This window comes from Schistosoma haematobium, chromosome 1, assembly GCF_000699445.3.
Source record: "Schistosoma haematobium chromosome 1, whole genome shotgun sequence".
NCBI lineage: Eukaryota > Metazoa > Platyhelminthes > Trematoda > Strigeidida > Schistosomatidae > Schistosoma > Schistosoma haematobium.
The window spans coordinates 2,355,844-2,377,005 of record NC_067196.1 but is presented as its reverse complement, the minus strand read 5'-3'; the positions used below and the strand labels follow the sequence as shown (position 1 = coordinate 2,377,005).

The following is a 21,162-nucleotide window of genomic DNA, read 5'->3' as shown; positions in this document are numbered from 1 at the left end:
ATCACTATATAATTTACCATTCTTGAATTATGCCCTGTCTATCGATTACTACCTCCCACATTCACAGCAGCATTTGGCCAAATTTTGTACAAATGCTATTTTCTATTTTATGGTACGTTATGGTCTGTCTCGTTGGTATATAAACCGAGTATGTTTGAAATACATGATTCATATCACAGAGGCTGAAATTAGTGTTCTAGACTTAATAGGCAGGGTGAGGTAGGAAGCAGGACTCTAGGCTGCTCATACGGATTTACGCGTCATTAATCCAATCAATAATTCACTGCTCTCTAATTGGCGGTATCGTTAAATTATACATTAACAGGGCACACAGGCCACAAGTTATAACACATAGCAACCAACACCACATACGACATTTACGAAGTTTAATTTACAGAGTTGATAGACGCAGAACACACAAACAAACCAATAAAACATAAACAATCAAGAAGATATGCAAATTTCTTACCTGGTTGTCTTAGAAATGGTGCTTCAAACATAAATTGTCGTACATCATGATGTTTTTCATAAGATCTTAATGGTTTTTTATCAGAATCTTTTATTTCTTTATATGGTTCAACATAAGTAATCTATAGATAAATAATATAGAAAAATATATAATCATATTAAAGGGTATGAAGAATTCATGTATAGGAAATGTGTTAATTTATAGGTTTCACAAAAATAGTTCTAAAGTTATTTTAATAGTTGAGATCATGAGTTAATTGAAACTAGATCATCATGGTAAACCTGTAAGCATTGGACAACCGTTAGGTCCTATTATGGGACTCGCGGGGCGGGATCGTGGATGTGCACTGGTGAGGAGTCCTACAGTAGGACGAAACGTCCTTCTAGTGCTTCCAGGTTTTCAATGGTGGTCTATTGGTCTCACACTCGAACGCTTAACCTCTAGACCACTGAACCGGCATCCAACGGTATTAATGTCTAACTTCAGCTAGAGTTCTAAAGTTGTTCAGTATAGTATAAACAATAATTCCTCTTGTTCATCATTTTGATTACATCAAGACTGAAAGATGGAGCACACAGGACAAATCGCTATTTTTTCTGGTAAAGCTGTTTCAGTGCAGCAATTTACACTGTGAACACTTTTTCCTGAATGGATAAGCTATAATCTAGTTAAGAGTAAATACAGTTAAATATTATGTAATACGTCAAAAAATATCTGTATTCAAAACAGTAGGTTAAACTTATTTTCTCTTTCTTAACTAACCTCATTAACTAAAGATATCGAGCAGATTTACAAAAGCCAGTCACATACAAGCAAGGTAGAATCCAAGTTGCAAAACCACATCAGTACAAAGAGATGGAATAAGTAAGACAAACACCATAGTAATAGAACTGATGATAGTATTAGTGGTAGTAGAAAATAATAAACAGATAATGTGATTTGAGAATGTATTCATGGGATAGAGAAGTATAAGATAATTTTAAAACTCAATATCTAGGTGAAGAAAAAACAGTGATTGCATTTGTGCTATTACAACAGATTCTGGGACATTTCGTCCAACGTCTGCAATTGTTGGCCACGACAATCGCGCGAACCAATATCAGATAGTCTGGACCCAACTCCACGGTTAAGTCAAACACGTGGTGAGTTCGTAGATTAGTGCCACGTTTTATCTTAGCCGAACCTAGTTTTATTCGAACGTGTTCCTGTCCCTAAAAACATCGGGCATCCAGGTAGGCAGTGGATATAACACTGACTGATAGCCTGCGGATCCATGAATAGATCATTCATACTAGTTTGAGGCTCCTCAACAATAGTCAACCCCACATATATATATATGATATCAGTATGATAACAGTAGTCTAGATATATAGTTTCTGTTAAAATTCAGATACAGTAGAGTGATTGTCAAATGTTGTCAGTGATATAAGCTGGCAGTTGAAGGTAGTCGACAGGAAACACTGGACACAGGTTTCGTGTCACTTGGCATTCATCAGAAAGGCGTTCTTGTAATCTTGAGGGAAATGACTGTCAAGGGAGGACTTGACCTCGTGTTATCCAGTTTCACAGTTACAGATGTTACCCGACCGTTGTTGCTACCTTGACGTGATGGTCGCGCTTGCCTATCGTGATGAAGCAACTGAGCTATACTGTCTGGAACAACCGTTCCTCAAATTCCAACCATGCCAGACAGGTCGGTTGAAGAACGGTAAGACTGAAAGCAACAAACCCAAGGTCCGAAGGCGAAGTCGTACTGCTGACTGTACAGAGGTGTGACAGCAGTAAGGTGTTTCCTTCAGACAACCAGCATGACAGCGATGCTGCCTTCCCACAACGAGGGGTGGGATTAGAAAAGGTCGACCCTAAAAATGCACACCTCACCTTACCTCACGGATTTCCGTCTCCGGAGGTAAGGCTCTTTGAAGAACGGAGCTAACACGTCAAAAACCTCCCACGAAAGGTCGAGTGCGACCGGCCTCAAGCAGTTGTCCCTTGGACACTGCAGTCACGCTCTCAGGTCACTGAGACCGCCTCTAATCCAATTTCCTTTTCAGGTACCTCCAGAAGAACCCTTCCTCGGTGTGGGCAACCGGCAAGTGATAACCGCCCTCATACCTATAACAGCACCCAAGACCACTGTATTCATAATCAACCTTCCTCTTCAATTCCTATTATTCCTCCTACATCGACTTTCAACCCTAAACTTCCTCTTTTGGCTTCCTCCTCAAGTGTCACCATAGCCAACGATTCTAGTGCTCAAAACTCTGTCCCAGGTCTACTGAAACCTCGCTCCAAACTACACATTGGAGCCTTCAACGTACGCACCCTATGTCAAATCGGTCAGCAGGCTTCCTTGGCTAAAACCATAGAGTCTCTTTCCATTGATGTATGCTGTGTCTCCGAAACACGCATACAGGATTCCAGTGTGGTCATTCACTTGACCTCACCTCGGCAAAACAGAGAGCCAACGAGATACACCCTCCGTGTATCTGGTGACCGGATGGCCAGTTCTCGTGGACTGGCAGGTGTAGGCATAGCACTAAGCATGAGGGCGGAACAAGCACTGCTAGAGTGGATCCCCGTCAACAGTCGTCTATGTGCTGTTCGGCTAAGCAGCTCCGTAAGAACTCGGAAGGATAGGGACACACGTCGTTGCCTTTTCGTCGTTTCTGCCTACGCTCCCACCGACTGCAGCTCAGATTATGTGAAAGATGAATTTTACAGAAAGCTTTCTGAACTTCTTCAGAAAGCTAAACGTTCAGACATAGTACTCGTAGGGGATGACTTTAATGCTCAGATAGGCAGTTTAAACCAAACAGAAAGGCATTTAGGTGGATATTTTAGCATTTCGGCACAGCGAACAGATAATGGTGATCGTCTGCTGCAACTGTGCTCAGACAATCGCTTATTTTTAGCAAACACAAATTTTAAGCATAAGGAGAGACATCGTCTAACATGGCGAACCCCTACACCAAACCAACGATGGACTCAAACAGACTATATTGCCATCAGTCATCGTTGGAGAGGGTCGGTAGAATATTGTCGCTCATTCTGGAGTACCTGCTTGGACTCCGACCACGCCCTAATACGGGCACGCATCTGCTTGCGCCTCACTGGACGCAAAACAGCCACATTAAAAAGACCCATTAGAACTGAGTTGAGTAACGAGAAAACCAAAAATAGGTTCCAAGAACAACTGAGTTCACAATTAGGTAGTTCTGAAGACGAGGCTGACCCAGATGTTGCTTGGAAAGACATACAAACAGCTGTGGAAACAGCAGTGACAACTATTAGCCACTTAAACCACAGAGTTACAAAGAACCAGTGGATTTCTTCAAAGTCTATCACACTGATGGATTCTCGCAAACTCGTCCCATCAGGTTCCGAATATGATGAAGAGCGACAACAAATCAGATCCAGGTTAAGAAAAAGTCTAAGGAACGACCGTGAGCAGTGGTGGGCAACGAAAGCAAAAGAGATGGAAAAGGCGGCGACTATAGGGAACACAAGACAGCTTTACAGACTAATAAAAGAAACTGGAATTAATAAGTCAAGTGTAAGTGAGATTATATCGGAAAAAGACGACACTCTCATCTGCTCCCAGTCCAGACGTTTAGAACGATGGGCAGAACATTTCAGAGAACAGTTCAACTGGCCTTCAGCTACTCTACAACTACCCTCCATTCCCAGACAGCGTGAATGGAACAATGAAGTAGGTCCCCCAACTCTTGCTGAAGTTCAAAAGGCTATAGTTAGTCTGAAACGAGGAAGGGCAGCTGGTCCAGATGGACTGGCTCCAGAGGTCTTTAAGGATGGTGGTCCAATTTTAGAGATTAGGTTGACTAATATTTTAGCTAAGATCTGGGAGTTAGACGTTATCCCATCTAACTGGTCACAATCACTTATCGTCCCAATATATAAGAAAGGGTCAAAATCATCTTGTGACAACCACAGAGGGATTAGTTTAACTAATATAATATCTAAAATACTAGCCTCGATAATTATCGAACGCCTAACTAAGACTCGTGAACTGCAAACACGAGAGAACCAAGCTGGCTTCAGACCTGGTCGTGGCTGCATCGACCACATATTCACCATTCGTCAGATTCTAGAACATAGGCATACTTATCGGCGTCCGACAATGGTGGTCTTTCTTTACTTAAAAGCAGCATTTGACTCTGTAGACCATGAGACTCTGTGGCAGTGTCTGTCATTGAAAGGCGTACCCCAGAAGTACATAAACCTTGTGAGTGCTCTTTACTCGAACACTACTAGTCGAGTCAGAGCTTATGGCGAACTGTCATCTACTTTTGCAACCTCAAGTGGTGTCCGTCAAGGCTGTCCACTTTCTCCACTTTTGTTTAACTTCATCATAGACCTACTAATGGAAATAACATTCTCGTCGACTGAGTTCTCGGGTATTGATCTCCATCCAGGAGGTCCACTTGTCGACTTAGAATACGCAGATGACATAGTCCTGTTTGGTGAAGACGCTGACAAAATGCAGAGTCTTTTGGTAGCACTAAGCAACAATGCCAGAATGTTTGGAATGCGCTTCTCTCCCTCTAAATGCAAGTTGTTGCTTCAGGACTGGTCTGCGTTAACACCTGAACTAAGGATAGGGAGTGAAGTAGTCGAACGCGTTGACAACTTCACTTATCTTGGAAGTCTGATCAGCCCTAATGGGTTGGTATCGGACGAAATCTCAGCACGGATTCGAAAAGCTCGTTTGGCTTTTGCCAACTTACGTCACCTGTGGCGAAGGCGAGATATCCGTTTATCAATAAAAGGACGAGTATACTGCACGGCAGTCTGTTCTGTTTTAATTTACGGCAGCGAAACATGGCCATTAAGATTAGAAGACACTCGTAAGCTATTAGTATTTGACCACAGATGCCTTAGAAATATTGCTGGCGTCTGCTGGGATCACCGGATAAGTAATAGTGAGGTTAGACGCAGGGTATTAGGAAATGATGGTAAATCGGTTGATGAGGTTATGAATCTTCATCGACTGAGATGGTTGAGCCACGTATTACGTATGCCTGAACACCGATTACCACGACGTGCAATGCTATCCGGTATTGGAGATGGTTGGAAGAAAGTTATGGGCGGCCAAACCAAAACGTGGCATCAGTGCTTGAAGTCACTAACTTCTAGTCTGAGCCATGTTGGTAGATGCAGACTACTTGGTTGGGGTCCGCGTGACTATCGTAATCAATGGTTGGAGACTCTTGGTGACATGGCTCAGAATCGATCACAATGGCGTCGGTGTATACACTGTCTGTCATCCCTGAAACTAAGAGATTAAAATCGCTTCATATCTTTCTTTCTACGAAGTAATTCCTTCTTCCGGTACTATATCCTTATATGCAATCTTTCTTTTATATATTACCACCATTGACTTAACTACTTCTATGAATCCGGTGTTCATCTTGTTGTGTTAATGAGATATGGCAACTTGGACCGATGCATATGTGTGTCTGGTCCTACGTTGTAGCTGACTGACTGTCCGGGTCGTAACTGATCTATTGTAGGACTGAGATGTAATTACAATTGATTGCATACTGGGATTGTATATCAATTCTTTTTTAGTACAGATCAAATTCTGTCGATCAAGTTGTAATGTGGCCACTAGTCTAGGTGAGTCGAAATAGTATGAACTATCTTGTTGTAGGTAGTTTGTACCTCTGAATACTCCTTTATACACACCATTCCAGCTCTTTTTTTAAGAATCATCGTTTTAATATTTAGTCTTTCTCACTCCTATTTTTGTTATGTTTAATCTCGTTTTATTCATAAGGGATGGAGATTTGAGGTAACGCATATCTGAGTAAGATTTACTATATGGGGCGGAAACTTGGTGAACTACGAAAGCCATCATCCAAAAGATACAAGTGTTTATGAACAATTGTCTACGCAAAATACTTCAGATCCGTTGGTCAGACACTATTAGCAACAACCTACTGTGGGACAGAACAAATCAGATCCCAGTGGAGGAAGAAATCAGGAAGAAGCGCTGAAAGTGGATAGGACAGACATAGAAGAAAGCACACAACTGCGTCACAAAGCAAGCCTTTACTTGGAATCCTCAAGGCCAAATGAGAAGAGAAAGACCAAAGAAAACATTATGCCGAGAAATTGAGACAGACATGAGAAGAATGAACAACAATTGGATAGAACTAGAAAGGAAGGCAGAGTGAGACAAAGTGGGTTGGAGGATGCTGGTCGGAGACCTATGCTCTACTGGAAGTAACAGTCGTAAGTAAGTAAGTATATATGAGACAAACTGTAAGTTGATTATGGCAGACTAACATGAACCTCTCTTTTTCTCTTTCTCTCTAGAACATTATCAGATCAAAGAAGAATAGAGATGTGTATAAGAAACAAAAGAAAGAAAGAAAGAAATGAAAAGTATTGTTCATTCTATATTACTTACTTGAACATAAGCTTTCATTGGATCTAATATTGATCGATTAATAAAATTATCAGTTAATAATTCCACTGATTGTTCACCATATTTATGACAATATAATTGTAATAATTCATCACATTTTTCATTTAATTTTTGACATGGATTTGAACGATATATAAATGATTTACCAGCCATTGATTCAAATAACTATATATGCATAGAGATAGATAGAGAGAGAGAGATAAAGAAAAGTAGTTCTTTTCTTTTCTAGAAACCCTATTACATAATGCTTACTGAAAGTCAAGTTGATTTAGAATGAATAGTTGAGATCATGAGTCAATTGAAGCTAGATCCATTATGGAAAACCAAGGAAGCACTGGACGGTCGTTTCGTCCTATTGTGGGACTCCTCAGTGGCAATGAGCACCCACGAGCCCACCTGCAGGATTCGAACCCATGGGCCTCTAGTCTCACGCGTAATCGTGGATGTGCACTGTTGAGGGGCCCTACAATAGGACTGAACGGATATTTAGTGCTTCCAAGTTTTCAATGATGGTCTAACATCAATCGGTTCATGATCTCAATCAAAAACTTAATAATCTGAGCAGATGGAGAAAATTTGTAGCTCAGGTGGATGATTTTGATGGAGTTTAGTTCTCTGAGCTGGATGGTTTAGTCAAACCAATGGGAGATACAGTCAAAATAAAGAAGTAAACAATGACAAGTTTAAGGTTAACAAGAACCAATCAGCATCGAGGTATACAGGAAAAGTTGTGAAATTCGAACACTTCACCTCTACCTGAAGTTTGTGTTGATGATGTTGTTTAGAAGAAGGATGAAAACTCCACGACTAAACCATCCAGCTCAGAGAACAAAACCCCATCAAAAACATAATAAACTCCAAAACCCTATAATGATAAAATTTATATATTGTTAATATAATTTATTATGGGCAAAGTTTTGAGTATTTACTGTTATGATGACAAATTAAACAAGGGAAAATTTGATGAGCTTTTAGGGTTTCATTAGTACCATATGTTTAAACTAAGTGTTAATTAATTAATCAATGAACCGATCATAAGTAAGCAATACTTTGACGAAACATATGATCATGTATATGAGGACAGTCCGTGGATGAATTCGAGGAAACCTTAAGAAGTTCAGAAAGAGCCGAAGATAACCCATCCCCGTCACCATTTGTTATAACTTGTCGTTTTGAATGCTAATTGTCTTAGCTCTTTTAATACTACTTTTTATATCTGGTCGTCATCGTGTTTTTGTGGTTAATAAATTATCACTTATACCAGTCTTTGTGTTTTTACTTTCGCGTTGTGTAAATTGCAGAGGTCCCTCGTTTCGAGTATAAGGTATAAGCATTCCGGCATAAAAATCAACGACGATCAGATATAAAAAGTAGCATTCATAAGAGCCAAGACAATCAAAATTCAAAACGACAAGTTATAACAATGTACTTACAATTATTGTGGAAAATTATGTTCTATAACCAACAAGGCAATGAACCAATTTCTAAACAGTATACTTATGTGTGATAAACATTAAGACATCTTACGTAAATCATAGATGCAGCAAGTAGATAAAAACAAAAAAAATGCGTTTCAATATTCAACCGAACACCGATGACCTTTTTAAGGTTAATATCACTTCTAAGAAAAGCAACTCGTACACTTTCACTTTCTACTCTCATTAGCGCTCACTAATCCATGGAAGAGATATATCTATCTCATAGATTACTAGACTTATATATATATATATATATATATATATATGTCAGTGTCACCACAAAACAGAATTATGTCCCCTGAAGATGCCACAAATATTCGGAGTTTGACAACGCTTTAACCAGTAACACCTTCTAATATGAAGCGTACCCACCAAGTGAAATCAAAAGACAGAAGCGAGGAGGTTCGAAGATATATTTTATAGGCTATTAATGTATCGAGCATGGTCTGATCTAATCTGGCTAGCGATTACAGGGGTTGTTGAGCACGACGTTCCCACTCGTGATCTGGTGCGGATGCATGACCGGGCGACTTCAGCTGGGTGAGTCCATTAAAACTAATATGGTCAGCATCCAATGTCGAAAACTTACAGAGCTATTTATATTTTAGGAATTTATTTACGGCTACACTCCCAATGGGTTACAAGTAGTTCAGTAAGTCAATATCTGGAAATTCCAATGTGGAAGAAGTTATTTTGTGCCAGACATTTACGGTAAAACAAAAACGATGGAAGTTCAGAAGATAAATTTATGTTGAATTTTATTCCGTATGACATATCGTTCATCTAATATCTGTTTTAGATAATATCGACTAGTGTGATACTTAAATTGTTCACATTTCCAGGCACTCTTGCTGATATAGTTCAGAATTGATCACAATGGCGTCAGTGTATACACTATTTGTCTTCCCTTAAAACAAAACAAACATAACTTAAAACAATTAGTCCCTTTGATAAATTTCGATAATGTAATTAGAAGACGAAGATTATCAGAACTATGTGATATATTAGCGCAATAAATTTCGAACAATCTGATCACACATATACTTGCTAAGAACATTTATAGATGAAAATTAAAAGGTCAACTAGACTGGAAATAGGGTAAGAGGAGATAAGGATAATGATAAGAGTAATAATAATAATAATGTAAACACAAAGCGAAACCTAATCACTCAGGATAATAAGTCAAGATTACCAGGGTAGGTTTAAGGTAAGAACAAATTGTTTTTGAACACATAAAGGGGGTTTGAATTTTCGTATGGCAAGTATATGTATGACCAGATTGTTTGAAATGTATTGCGCTAATATATCACATAGTTCTGATAATCTTCGTCTTCTAATATCATTATCGAAACATAACTTACTTGACCATGAAATGTAACACGATAATATGCGGCAAATAATCGATGTCCATAAGATTCAATTCGATTTATTGCTTCATAAGTTCGACCAATATGATGATAAATTTGAGCTAAATTCATATATTGACATTTAGATTCATATATTGGTAAAATTAAATTATACACAGGTTGTATACATTCATATAAACCAGCAGATTCTAGGGCTAATGCAGCTTCATTCAAATCTGTTAATAAATTCTCCTTAAAGAAAAGTGAAGATTAAAAACAAAAAAAGATAAATATCATATCTATTCTATAAATTTCAATGGTTAAGATCATGAATCAATTGAAGCTAGACCATCATGGAAAACCTGGAAGCACTGGACAGTCGTTTCATCCTACTGTGGGACTCCTCAACAGTATGCATGATCTTAACCATTGAAATTACTATAATATTCACAAAACTCATCTAATATTCTACAAATATTAACGACATAATGATTATAGAAGAGTAATCTGTACAGGATATAGATATAGTAACCAAGACTAGTTGGAATTCATTAGAAACTATCCAAAAAGAAAGAATAACACAATTCCCCTTACAAATTGAATTAAAATAATGGTAGATGAGAAAACAATCAATGTTTGGAACTGAAACAAGTAATGAGAGATACAATACTCAGATAGTAACTTAGATAGGATATATAAGATGAGTACTGAAGCCGATGGTAATTGTGAACTTTTGAATGTATTCTTGTATTAGGACATTCATGTCATTGTAAGCCCCCAAATGCCCTGATATGGCTGAGAGTAGGGTGGGCCCGCACTCCCTCTTGAAATACTCTCACACGGCCACGCGTATACAGCCTCTGCCAGGGAATTCCTACTCACTGCGTTCTTGTGGTGGGAGTGTTGTTCACGAAAATGAGAGGACGAAAAGTTAATGTCCGGCGCTTTAACCGGATCCTAAACCAATGGTGCACATGGACTCCAGTATCCTGAGAGAAAAAATGGCGTATGAACCAATTTTTGGTCACCGGCTATCATGGGACTGCATCTCCTCACGATGCTCCACTGCCTCGTGGATCAGACCTTCAGGTTGAAGGCTCGTGATGTGGCCTCCTAAGAAAACCACCTGTTTTGGTCTGGGCACCCGTGCAGTATCACAGCCCACACACAAAAGTGTGGCGCATATATATTTGGTGTCCTCTTGTACCAATATTTATGTGTTCAAATAAATAATAATAAATATCATTGTAAAGATTAGAAATTAGGGCTAATTAACGGCCGTTCAGTACTTCCAGGATTTTCATGTTAATCTAGCTTCAATTGACTTTCAATTGATCTCAACCGTTAAAAATTAACTATTAATCTATTATTCAACTTTGTAAAGAAAACATATTAGTAAAGTACACCTATTAGAGACTAGTAAATGATCGAATATAGTGTTATTGCATTTTACTTGTCTAATAGAGTAAATTATGAATCTAAATAATGTCAGAATGTTATGAGCAATGATTAATCTAGCAAAAATAATCATTGATCAAAGTTTCTACACCGCAAAAGCGAAGTATGATGAAGTTAGTAAGATAAATATTAATGTAGGAGTATTATCAGGGATGGCCAAATTAACGGTATTCAACTATAAAATAACATGAAACTCAGGGTCTAAGAGAAGAAAAAGAATAGTTACACCTGGGCTATTACGACAGATTCTGAAACCTTTCAATCAACATCGCCAACAACTAGCTACGACACTCAAGAACACCTAACTAGGTATTCTGTACTTACCTATACAGCTCAGTTCAACAAACATAAATTGATGCCATGTTTTGATTTAACTGCCCCTTTAAGTTTCTTTCAACCTATTTCTGCTCCTATGTCAGCTAACACGAGTCGTCGAAAGCGGTAGTTAATTAGGCTTACATAATAAATGCCTTGATCACCTCCACGAATAAAAATTCACCACCTTATCGATCGATTTGTCATCTGCAGCTAGTAGTACACTTCGTTTAACTTTGCTGTAGCTCACTCGGTAGTCATAACATACGCAAGCAATGTTTTGAAAGTAAGTATGACCGAATACTCATAACTTATAAACATTCTCTGTGTTAAAAAGACCCCCCCTTGTAACACTTTCTGATATTCTAGTTTGAAGATTTTTGGAACGTGAGAATTCGTGTAAATGATCGACCATGCAAAAAAAGATGGACGCAATAATACGTACGTAGATTATTCACCTTACTCATTAAAACTTAAGTCATTTGCTTTTTGTTAAAAAACGACACACAGAGAAAATTCACCTAATTATCAATATAGTATATGGCTTATTTACTAACTTACGCATGTTAACTCTCCTAGGTAAGAATATAGACCGCTCAAGTAGGATTGTTCGTCGAACTCTATTCTAAGCAATCCTTTTCAGTAGTATATAAATTTACAATAATTATATGAACGCTTCATTGTATTTACTAAACGATAAATAAACGTATATTTTTCAATAGTTAAGATCATGAGTCAATTGAAGCTAGAGCATTATGAAAAACCTGGAAGAACTAGACGAGCGTTTCGTCCTATTGCAGGACTCTTCAACAGTGCACATCCACGATCCCACCCACGAGTTTCGAAGTTGAAATTAGGCATTAACACCGTTGGATACCAATTCAGTGGTCTAGTAGTTAAATGCTCACGTGCAAGACCGATAGGTTCTGAGTTCGAATCTGCTGAGAAGTCCGGTAATAGAACGAAATGGCCATCTAATGCTTTCAGGTTTACCATAGTGATTTAACTTCAATTGATTTATGATCTGAACTATTGAAATTACCTATAATATCCACACAAAAAAATAAATAAACACAATCCCTTTCTGATATATTTACTTGTGTATAAGAAATTTCTAATACTGTAGAATCTGTTTTTAATCCATTTTCTTCTATGTAAATATTAGATGAAATTGTTTTAAATGCATTACATCCTTGAGGAAATTCACCTAAAACAACAATAAAAAAAACGGACGGAAGGGGGTCATTATTTTCATAAGTATAGAAATGAATATATGAATCAATATTTAACTATAAACATTCTATCACTAAGTTATGGTGAATAAGAGATTTCATTCTGATAAGGTTATGTATGAGCAAGCCTTTATATATTAGTCATTATGCATGTACTAAACTTGAGAGTTTGATGTAGAGATGGGGATGTTAGATCCCTAGAAGTTACTTGGAAAAGGACCTAATTTTATAATTTTATTTAGAAAATTTGAATTTCTTTGTTTTCGCGCCAAAGGCACTCTTGTCACCTTCATGTTATATTTCCCACTTGGGAAATATCTTAAATGGTTTTTGGTCACTGAGTCTTGTTTCTCGTTCGCAGATTAAGTGAACTCGTGATAGCTTCAACTCTAGCAGTTATGAAGATGCCTTTATATATTAGCCATTATGTATTTACTAAACTTGAGAGTTTGATGTAGAGATGGAAAATTGAATCAAGAGAGAGTGTTACTGCTGAATTGGCATTTGTCAACTGGACATACGTGCATGGACTAATCAATTGTAGTGTAATACACATTCATGAAAAGATCTAAACAACGAAAATATATTATTTATAACTGAGTATTGTCTTTCAAATGTCAAATGACTAGCATAAAATAAAAACACAGTATTGGTTATTCAGATGATGTTGTTATACTTGTATCTTCCCTTTATTATTTAGGATTGCAATCGATCAGTCTTATGTTGGTATATGTGCATCTTGTGCTGACTGCCTCGATAGTGACTTAAGTTACAAACATCTTCAAGCAACGATAGATAGTTTGACGCGCGTTTCGTCCTATTTTGGGACTCTTCAGTTGAATGTTAGTTATTCTATGATTGGAAATAGAGTCCCAAAACATTTTAGGGTAATATGAGTTAATACATTCTACTTTAAGAAAATCTGTAAAAAAAGTGTTCATTATTTAGTCACCATTAAAAATTCATTTAATAAACATCTCAAATGCACATTAACCGATTAGTTAACCAAATAGTTGATTGATTCCCCTATACACGACGGGTATTAGAAGATGAGTGTGCATTGAAAGAAAGTAATACATGCATCATAATCAAATGGTATACACAAAACATTCAATGAATTCGATGTAAATCAAAAGTTCCAATTTAGATACATATGAATCAATTGCAATTCAAAATCCATAACACAGAAGTAGTAAAGTGTAAAAAGATTGAAAAATTACCGAATAAAAATTAGTGATATTAACAAACGAAATCTACACCAAGGTAAATAGAAGAAAAGGATTTTATTAGGTAACAATATGAATTTGCCCCTAAATACTTTGATATAGTCGAGGGTGAAGAGAATTCACTATCCCTATCGAAACGCTCTCACATGGCCATATATACACAGCCACTAACATAGAAGTCCTATTCACTGCCTAATCGTGAAAGGGATATTGTTTACGAAATTAAGAGAACGAAATGTGAATGGCCGATGCGAAAACTGGGTTGCCTCTATAATGGCCACATGTATATAACAACTGTCAGGGAATTCCTATTCATTGCCTTCTCGAGGTGGAAGTGTTGTTTACGAAATTGACAATACGAAAAGTGAATATTCGGTGCTTTAACCAGGTTGTTGATTTAAGAGCATCCAGTTAGGATAGCTGGAAAATCCTGATTCCAAACAAATGGTTTGTGATCCTAAAAAACAACCTGTTGTTAGTCACCAGCTATTACGAGACTGTATTTCCTAACGTTGTTCCACTTTCTTATGGATTAGACCTGTAAGTTAATGCTCTGGGAAGTGGCTGTCGAAAGGAACCACCTATTTTGGTTTGGGTGTCCAGGCAGTATACCAGCTCTTACAAAATTCGAATGATAAAGTCTGGCGCAATATATCTATGGTACCTCCTTGTACCAATGTTTACTTGTTTAAATCAATAAAGATATGCAGTCAGTCAGTAACAACGTAGAACTTTGTACGTACGTACATCAGTTCGAGTTGCCACACCACATTAGCACAGAGATGCAGTGGTCGATTCAAATCCCGTAGTGGTAAAGGTAGTAAGAGTATAAGCAGTAATCGGAAAGTTTAGGGTTTGAATATGTTATTTAAAGAGTATAATACAGTGAAATAAATTTGGAAAGAGAAAAAAAAGGGACATGAAGAATTCAGAAGATTAGAATTTCGGAGAACACAAAGAGTAGATGCACCTGCGCCATTGCAAACGATTTTGAGCCATGTCATTCAGGGTCTCTATCCATCGGTTGCTATTATCTCGCGGACCCCAACCAGGTAGTCTACACCTACTAATATGGCTCAGTCCACTTGTCAGTGACTTCATGGACTTGTGCCATGTTTTGGTCGGGCAATAAAGATATACATGCATATACACAGATAAGATGTCTAAAATGATACATATATTTATACTAAATAATTTTCATTGTAGTTTAATCTAAACAAGATGATAATTCACTAATATAAACTAAAAGGATCCAATCTGATCCAGTTTTTTTTTGTTTGTTTCAAGGAAATATGATCAAATATAAAAAATGATCGAATATTACATGGTTCTCCGGTTAATTCTATACTAAAATAGATCAATTCAATTATGTGAACACATGTCTAAAGTAAGTATTGCTGTAGTGTGTATGAAATATGTTATAGTGTTTAATGGATGATCTTAATGCTTAATTTAAAGAAATTGGAACAAAGGTAGATCTGAACAAGTTACTATATCATATCAATATAGATAGATGAAATGATTAATAACTATAGTAACAGTATAAGCAGAACTAGAAAACATTAAGTATAGACAATATGATTTAAGAAGAATGAATGATTGTTTTCAGATAGAGGTTTTGTGAAGATTTTAGTAATTCACTAGTTGAATTCATGAGTCGATTCAGTGGTCTAAATGTTCAGCGTTCGTGTGCAGACCCTAGGTTCGAATCCCATGAGCGAGATCATGGATGCACACTATTGAGAGAGTCCCATACTAGGAGGAAACGGGCGTCCAGTGCTTCCAGGATTTTCATGGTTGTCTAGCTTCAATGGACTCATGAATTCATCTATGAAAAGAATGAATGAATTTGATGAATGAAATGTATAAAACAATTTTAAAAATCGAAGGTTTAATGGGATAAGAGTAGTGAATGCATCTACCTCATTGTGATCAATTCTGAATCATGTCATCCAATACAATAATCTTTTAGATCTATTATCAAACAGTCTACACTAACTGATATATCTCAAACGGACAACTAACAAATTCATCGACGTCAGGTTTGGGCGACTCTAGCTTTCTTTCAATCTTCTCAAATTACCATTATATATTGAAGTAAGGAGTGGTTGAATATACATAATACATGTCTTAGTAACTTCCTCCATCAATGAAGATTCATAACTTTACCTTATACAAATGAGTACAGATCAAGATAATGGAATAATGACTAGTTGATTATTTGAATTAAAACTCTTTCACATATAAACAACATTCATTCTTCTATACACATATTGATTAGTTTAATATCACTTTCTAATATAGTGAAAACATAAATTCGATGGACAAGAAAAGTATTTTCTTTCTTTAGAGTGTTTTATCTTTTTCTTTGATTGTTTCTTTTTTAGTAATTGGAATAGTTGACATCATGAGTCAATTGAAGCTAGACCATCATGGAAAACTCGGAAGCACTGGACGACCGTTTCGTCTTATTATAAGACTCACTCAGTAGTGCGCATCCACAATACCGCCCCCCCCCGCCGCGATATTCGAACCCAGGACCTATCAGTCTCGCACACGAGTGCTTAACCATTAGACCACTCTGAGTCGGTATGCAACAGTGTTTTTGTTTACATACAAGTTAAAATTTGAGAGTATGATATTTATTTAAATAAACAATCAATTGGGAACACTTTTTTTTTGTTTCTGGCTTGTTTTTGTTTTAAATGTCATTAAATTTAACAATAGAACACTATGATCTCTAACCATCATTTAATCTTTTCATTTACATTTCAATCTATATGTAATACAAATATACATAGATTATGTAATCACATATGTAAACATACATAAACATTCCATTAGAATCTCTCTCTCTCTGTCAATATCAAGAAGATCGTATCACCCCCCCCTTCGCTACCTATCACATCAGACATACCCTTTGATTCAATAAACAAACATACTTCATATGAGATAATCAACATACAAAATAAAATATGCATCTAGTGTACATGTAAACAAAATAGATGCATGCTCGTGTGTGTGTGTGTGTGTATATGTATGTGTCTGTAATTGAGTATAAGTCAGTAAATGAGTAGTCTGGTAATATAAGTAGTGCATCTATGCAAATAAATAATCATGTAATAGATGTGTGCGTATGTACACACACACACACAAACAAACAAACAAAAGGATAAACAAACAAACAAATGTACAAACTAATTTTGCACCAAGTATAAATATTAAAACAAAACTAACTTACAATCTAAAATACCTAAATGAAAAAGTAAATATGATTACATTATATTAGACAAAGTTTATTCTTTTTCTTTCTCTCGTTTTCTCGTTTACAATCAATAAATTCAACATAATAAACATTTGACAAAACAAAATAAAACAAACAAACAAACAAACAAAAACAAAAAATCTAAAAATTTGCGCAACCATCTTCCATTGTACTAAGGTAGATACCTGTTTCTACTCGACACGGATTAGCTCCATTGATCACGGCTTCTCATTAGAACTCCGAGAATTTTCTCACGAAGCTAGTTACTAGTGAACACATGGTAATTATCAGTTTAGGGGTTGTGGAGATTGTTAAGTTTTTTAATTCAGATCATGAACCATTGGATGCCGTCTCAGTGGTCTGGTAGGTTGAGCGTTCGCTGTGAGAGACTGAAGGCCATAGGTTCGAATCCCGCGAGCGGGGTCGTGGATGTGCACTACCACTGGGGAATCCCACAATAGGACGAAACGGCCATTCAGTGCTTCTAGGTTCTCCATGGTGGTCTAACATCAATCGGTTCATGATCTCAATCGAAAACTTAACAATATCCACAACCCCTAAACTGATAAAAACAAAGAAAGGCAGAGAATTTTTTTCTTTCTCTCAAATTTTCTAGTTGATGCTTATTGTTTATTGAAATAGAATTGTCCTTCGTCTCACTATTCACAATACGTTCACATATATATGTGAGCATATTGTGATGTATGACTGAAATATTGAACATCTCAATCAATATATTGAATATTTTGATTACACCATAATGACATAATACAACTCGTGGCAATATCGATCAGTGAATTCAATTATGAAAATATTACAATTACTAAACATCACCCCCCCCATTGGAGATTAGATTCAAGATGAATTTCTTGTAGTCCTAGTGAGAAACTATAACCAATGAAGTTCAAGTGATATTGGATATGAGAAAGTTATCCATTTCAGATCATGTATAAACGGTTGCACAACATCATGAATAGATTAAAGTTAGACATTAACATCATTGAATGCTAGATATTCACGTGTGAAATCGAATGTCCTGAGCTCGAGTTCCATGTGTAGGATCGTGGATGTGAACTGTTGAGAAGTTTCAAGGTGATTAAGTGATAACAATCAATTTTCATTCAACCAAGAATTGAAGATAATGATTGAAATCATGAGTCTATTGATGTTAGACCACCATTGAAAAGCTGGAAGTATTGGATAGTTGTTCTGTCCTATTGTGGGACTCTTCAGTAGTGTGCATTCACAATTCCGCTCATGAGATTTGAACCCACGGCCTTCAGTCTTACGCGTGAACGCTCAACCTAGTAGACCACTGATTCGGCCAATATCCAACGGTGTTAATGTCTAACTTCAAACAAACCACCAAATTTCGCGACCATCTTCCATTGTACTGAAATAGATATTTGTCTCTACCCGACACATGCTTTCAGGTGATCTAACATCAATCAGCTCATAATCTCAATCAATAACTTAACAATCTCCACAACCCTTATACTGATAAGAATTAAAGAAACAATAGTAGTAACGTATTAAGCAAACAATGTACACATCAAATGAGAATTGTAAAGATCAAAAGGGGAAACGAAAATTTACCAGATTAAATTGTTTCATATCTATGAATAGAAATTAAAAATAAATCGAATTATTTGAAAGCTACTCTAAGAATTCATTCATTAACTTAGTTATTATCTTTTAATTGATACAATTGGAATCTTGAAAGGAAACAGAAAAGAGAAAGGTTAAAGTATACATTGAGTTGAGAATTGGAAGTAGATATCAAAAGGATTGGCCAGTATAAAGTATGATGAAGAATGTTGGTTGGTGAGTGGTCTACACTCCTCCACGAAGAGTAACAGGAGTAAGTAAGCAGGTAAGTAAGAAAGTAAGATAAACTGAGTTCGAACGATTATTTTGAAGGTAAACTCATAGATACATATATATATTTTGGTAAAAATGTATATACAAATTTATAAGTGAATTACCTTTACGTTTTAAATATTCAGCCATTAATGCAGCAATATGTAATTTAGTCATAGCTAATTCTGTGAAACTTCTTGAATTCATATGTAATTTGACTAATTCTTCTAACCATGTACTATAATCATTAAAAAATAAATAATAAATGTTAATTAGAATAGGAAATGCTTAAAAACGGGAAATGTTCAATAGAGAAAAGAAAAGTCATTTACATTGACAATTTGGGCATCCTTCTTTCGATTTGAGCACATGGGCAATATTCCAGTCCTTGCACAAATCGAATAAAAAGTCATTTAAAAAGATAATCGTTGGTGATTTGGGCATCCTTACTTCGATTTGAGCACATGGGTAGTATCCCAGTCCTTGCACAAATCGAATAAAAGGCCATCTAAAAAGTTATACGTTGATGGTTTATTGTTAAATCATATACTAATGACAACATTTGAAGTTAGTCATAATATTTTTTTAGTTTTCAATAGGTGTGTTGATCTCATTACTTTCGTTCATTTCCTCATTCATTTAGTTGATGAATCTTCTATATTAGTGTAAATCTCATTAGAGAATTTAAGTCAAGCATGAGAAATAATCTGCAACTGACTTCTATGAACTATGTCTATGTAGCCCAGCCTGATATTATGAATAAAAAATACAAATGTAGTCAAAGAGATTGAATGAAATTTCCAATGAAAATTATACTCACCTACTGAATGAGTGAAAAGTGACAGACGTGTTCTGTACAACAAACTAACTAAACAAACTGTTTCAGTCATGATAACATATTCATTATTCCCTAAGTCCCAAAATGCCCTACTACGACCGAGAGTGTGGAGAGTTAGCTCTCCTTCTCCAAATGCCCTCACATAGTCACGCCTATATAGCTACTGCCACATAAGTCCTGCTCATTGCCTTCTTGCCACTAGGGTGTTTTTTACGAAATTGAGAGGGTGAAAAGCGAATGTCCGGCGATTTAACTGGGTTGGTGGATACGGAAGATCCACCTAGACGATTTGGAGAACCCTGATTCCAAAACAATGGTGAACATGGATTGGTTCCAGTATCCTGAGGGAACAAATGGCGTATGAATAAATCGTTGATCACCAGCTACCATGGGACTGCATATCCTTATGTTGTTCCACTGCCTTGTGGATTAGACCTCTAGTCTAAGGCTTGGGGTGTGGCCCCTTAAGAAAACCACTTGCTTCGATTTGGGCACCCGTGCAGTATATCGGCCCCCACAAAAATCGAATGATTTCTGTGGCGCATATCTGTTTGGTGCCCCCTTGTACCAATGTTTATGTGTTTAAATAAATAAAGGGCTTATTCAGTAGAATCAATCGTATTTGTACTAGTGGTACTATTGAAGTAGAGACGAAGCTCTTGACTGATACGTTAATCAATAATGGTTATTCATTGAAGTTCATAAACCGCTGAAAGGGTTGCAGTACGACAATTCGTCCTTACACTTAACCTACCCTGATAATACTGATTTCTAAATAAGCAGTAGTCAATACCCTGTAATCATTTAAAATCCAATCCAATGTGTATTACCATGTCGAATCACTCACCTTATTAGCTATAAAGTGATCATTGTCTTTATTTAAGCCATATAATAACGGTAATTTTCACTTTTTGTTTTGGTATCCAATCATCTTGTATCCATGACTTACTTATTATTTATTTATTTATTTAAACACATAGATATTAGTACAAGGAGGCACCAAATACATATGCACCACACAAATCTCATTCGATATGTGTGAGGGCTGTGATACTGCCCGGGTGCCCAAACCGAAGCAGGTGGTTCTCTTAGGGGACCACTCCCCGAGCCTTTGACCTAATAGTCTAACACACAAGGCAGTGGAGCATCATAAGGAGATGCAGTCCCATGGAAGCCGGTGACCAACAATTGGTTCATACACCATTTGTTCCCGCAGGATAC

At 36.7% G+C, this 21,162-nt stretch overlaps 1 protein-coding gene across 1 annotated transcript in view; it reads right to left on the bottom strand.

Annotated features, from left to right (window-relative positions):
* The window catches only part of DOCK10_1 (Dedicator of cytokinesis protein 10), a 143,257-nt gene that overhangs the window by 18,296 nt on the left and 103,799 nt on the right, over positions 1 to 21,162 (bottom strand). The window contains exons 34-36 of the mRNA XM_051210284.1: positions 9,763 to 19,341; positions 6,906 to 7,088; positions 470 to 590 (exon numbers count right to left, since the gene is read on the bottom strand). The gene's annotated coding sequence lies outside the window, so the exon portion shown is untranslated. The remainder of the gene's footprint in view (positions 1 to 469; positions 591 to 6,905; positions 7,089 to 9,762; positions 19,342 to 21,162) is intronic.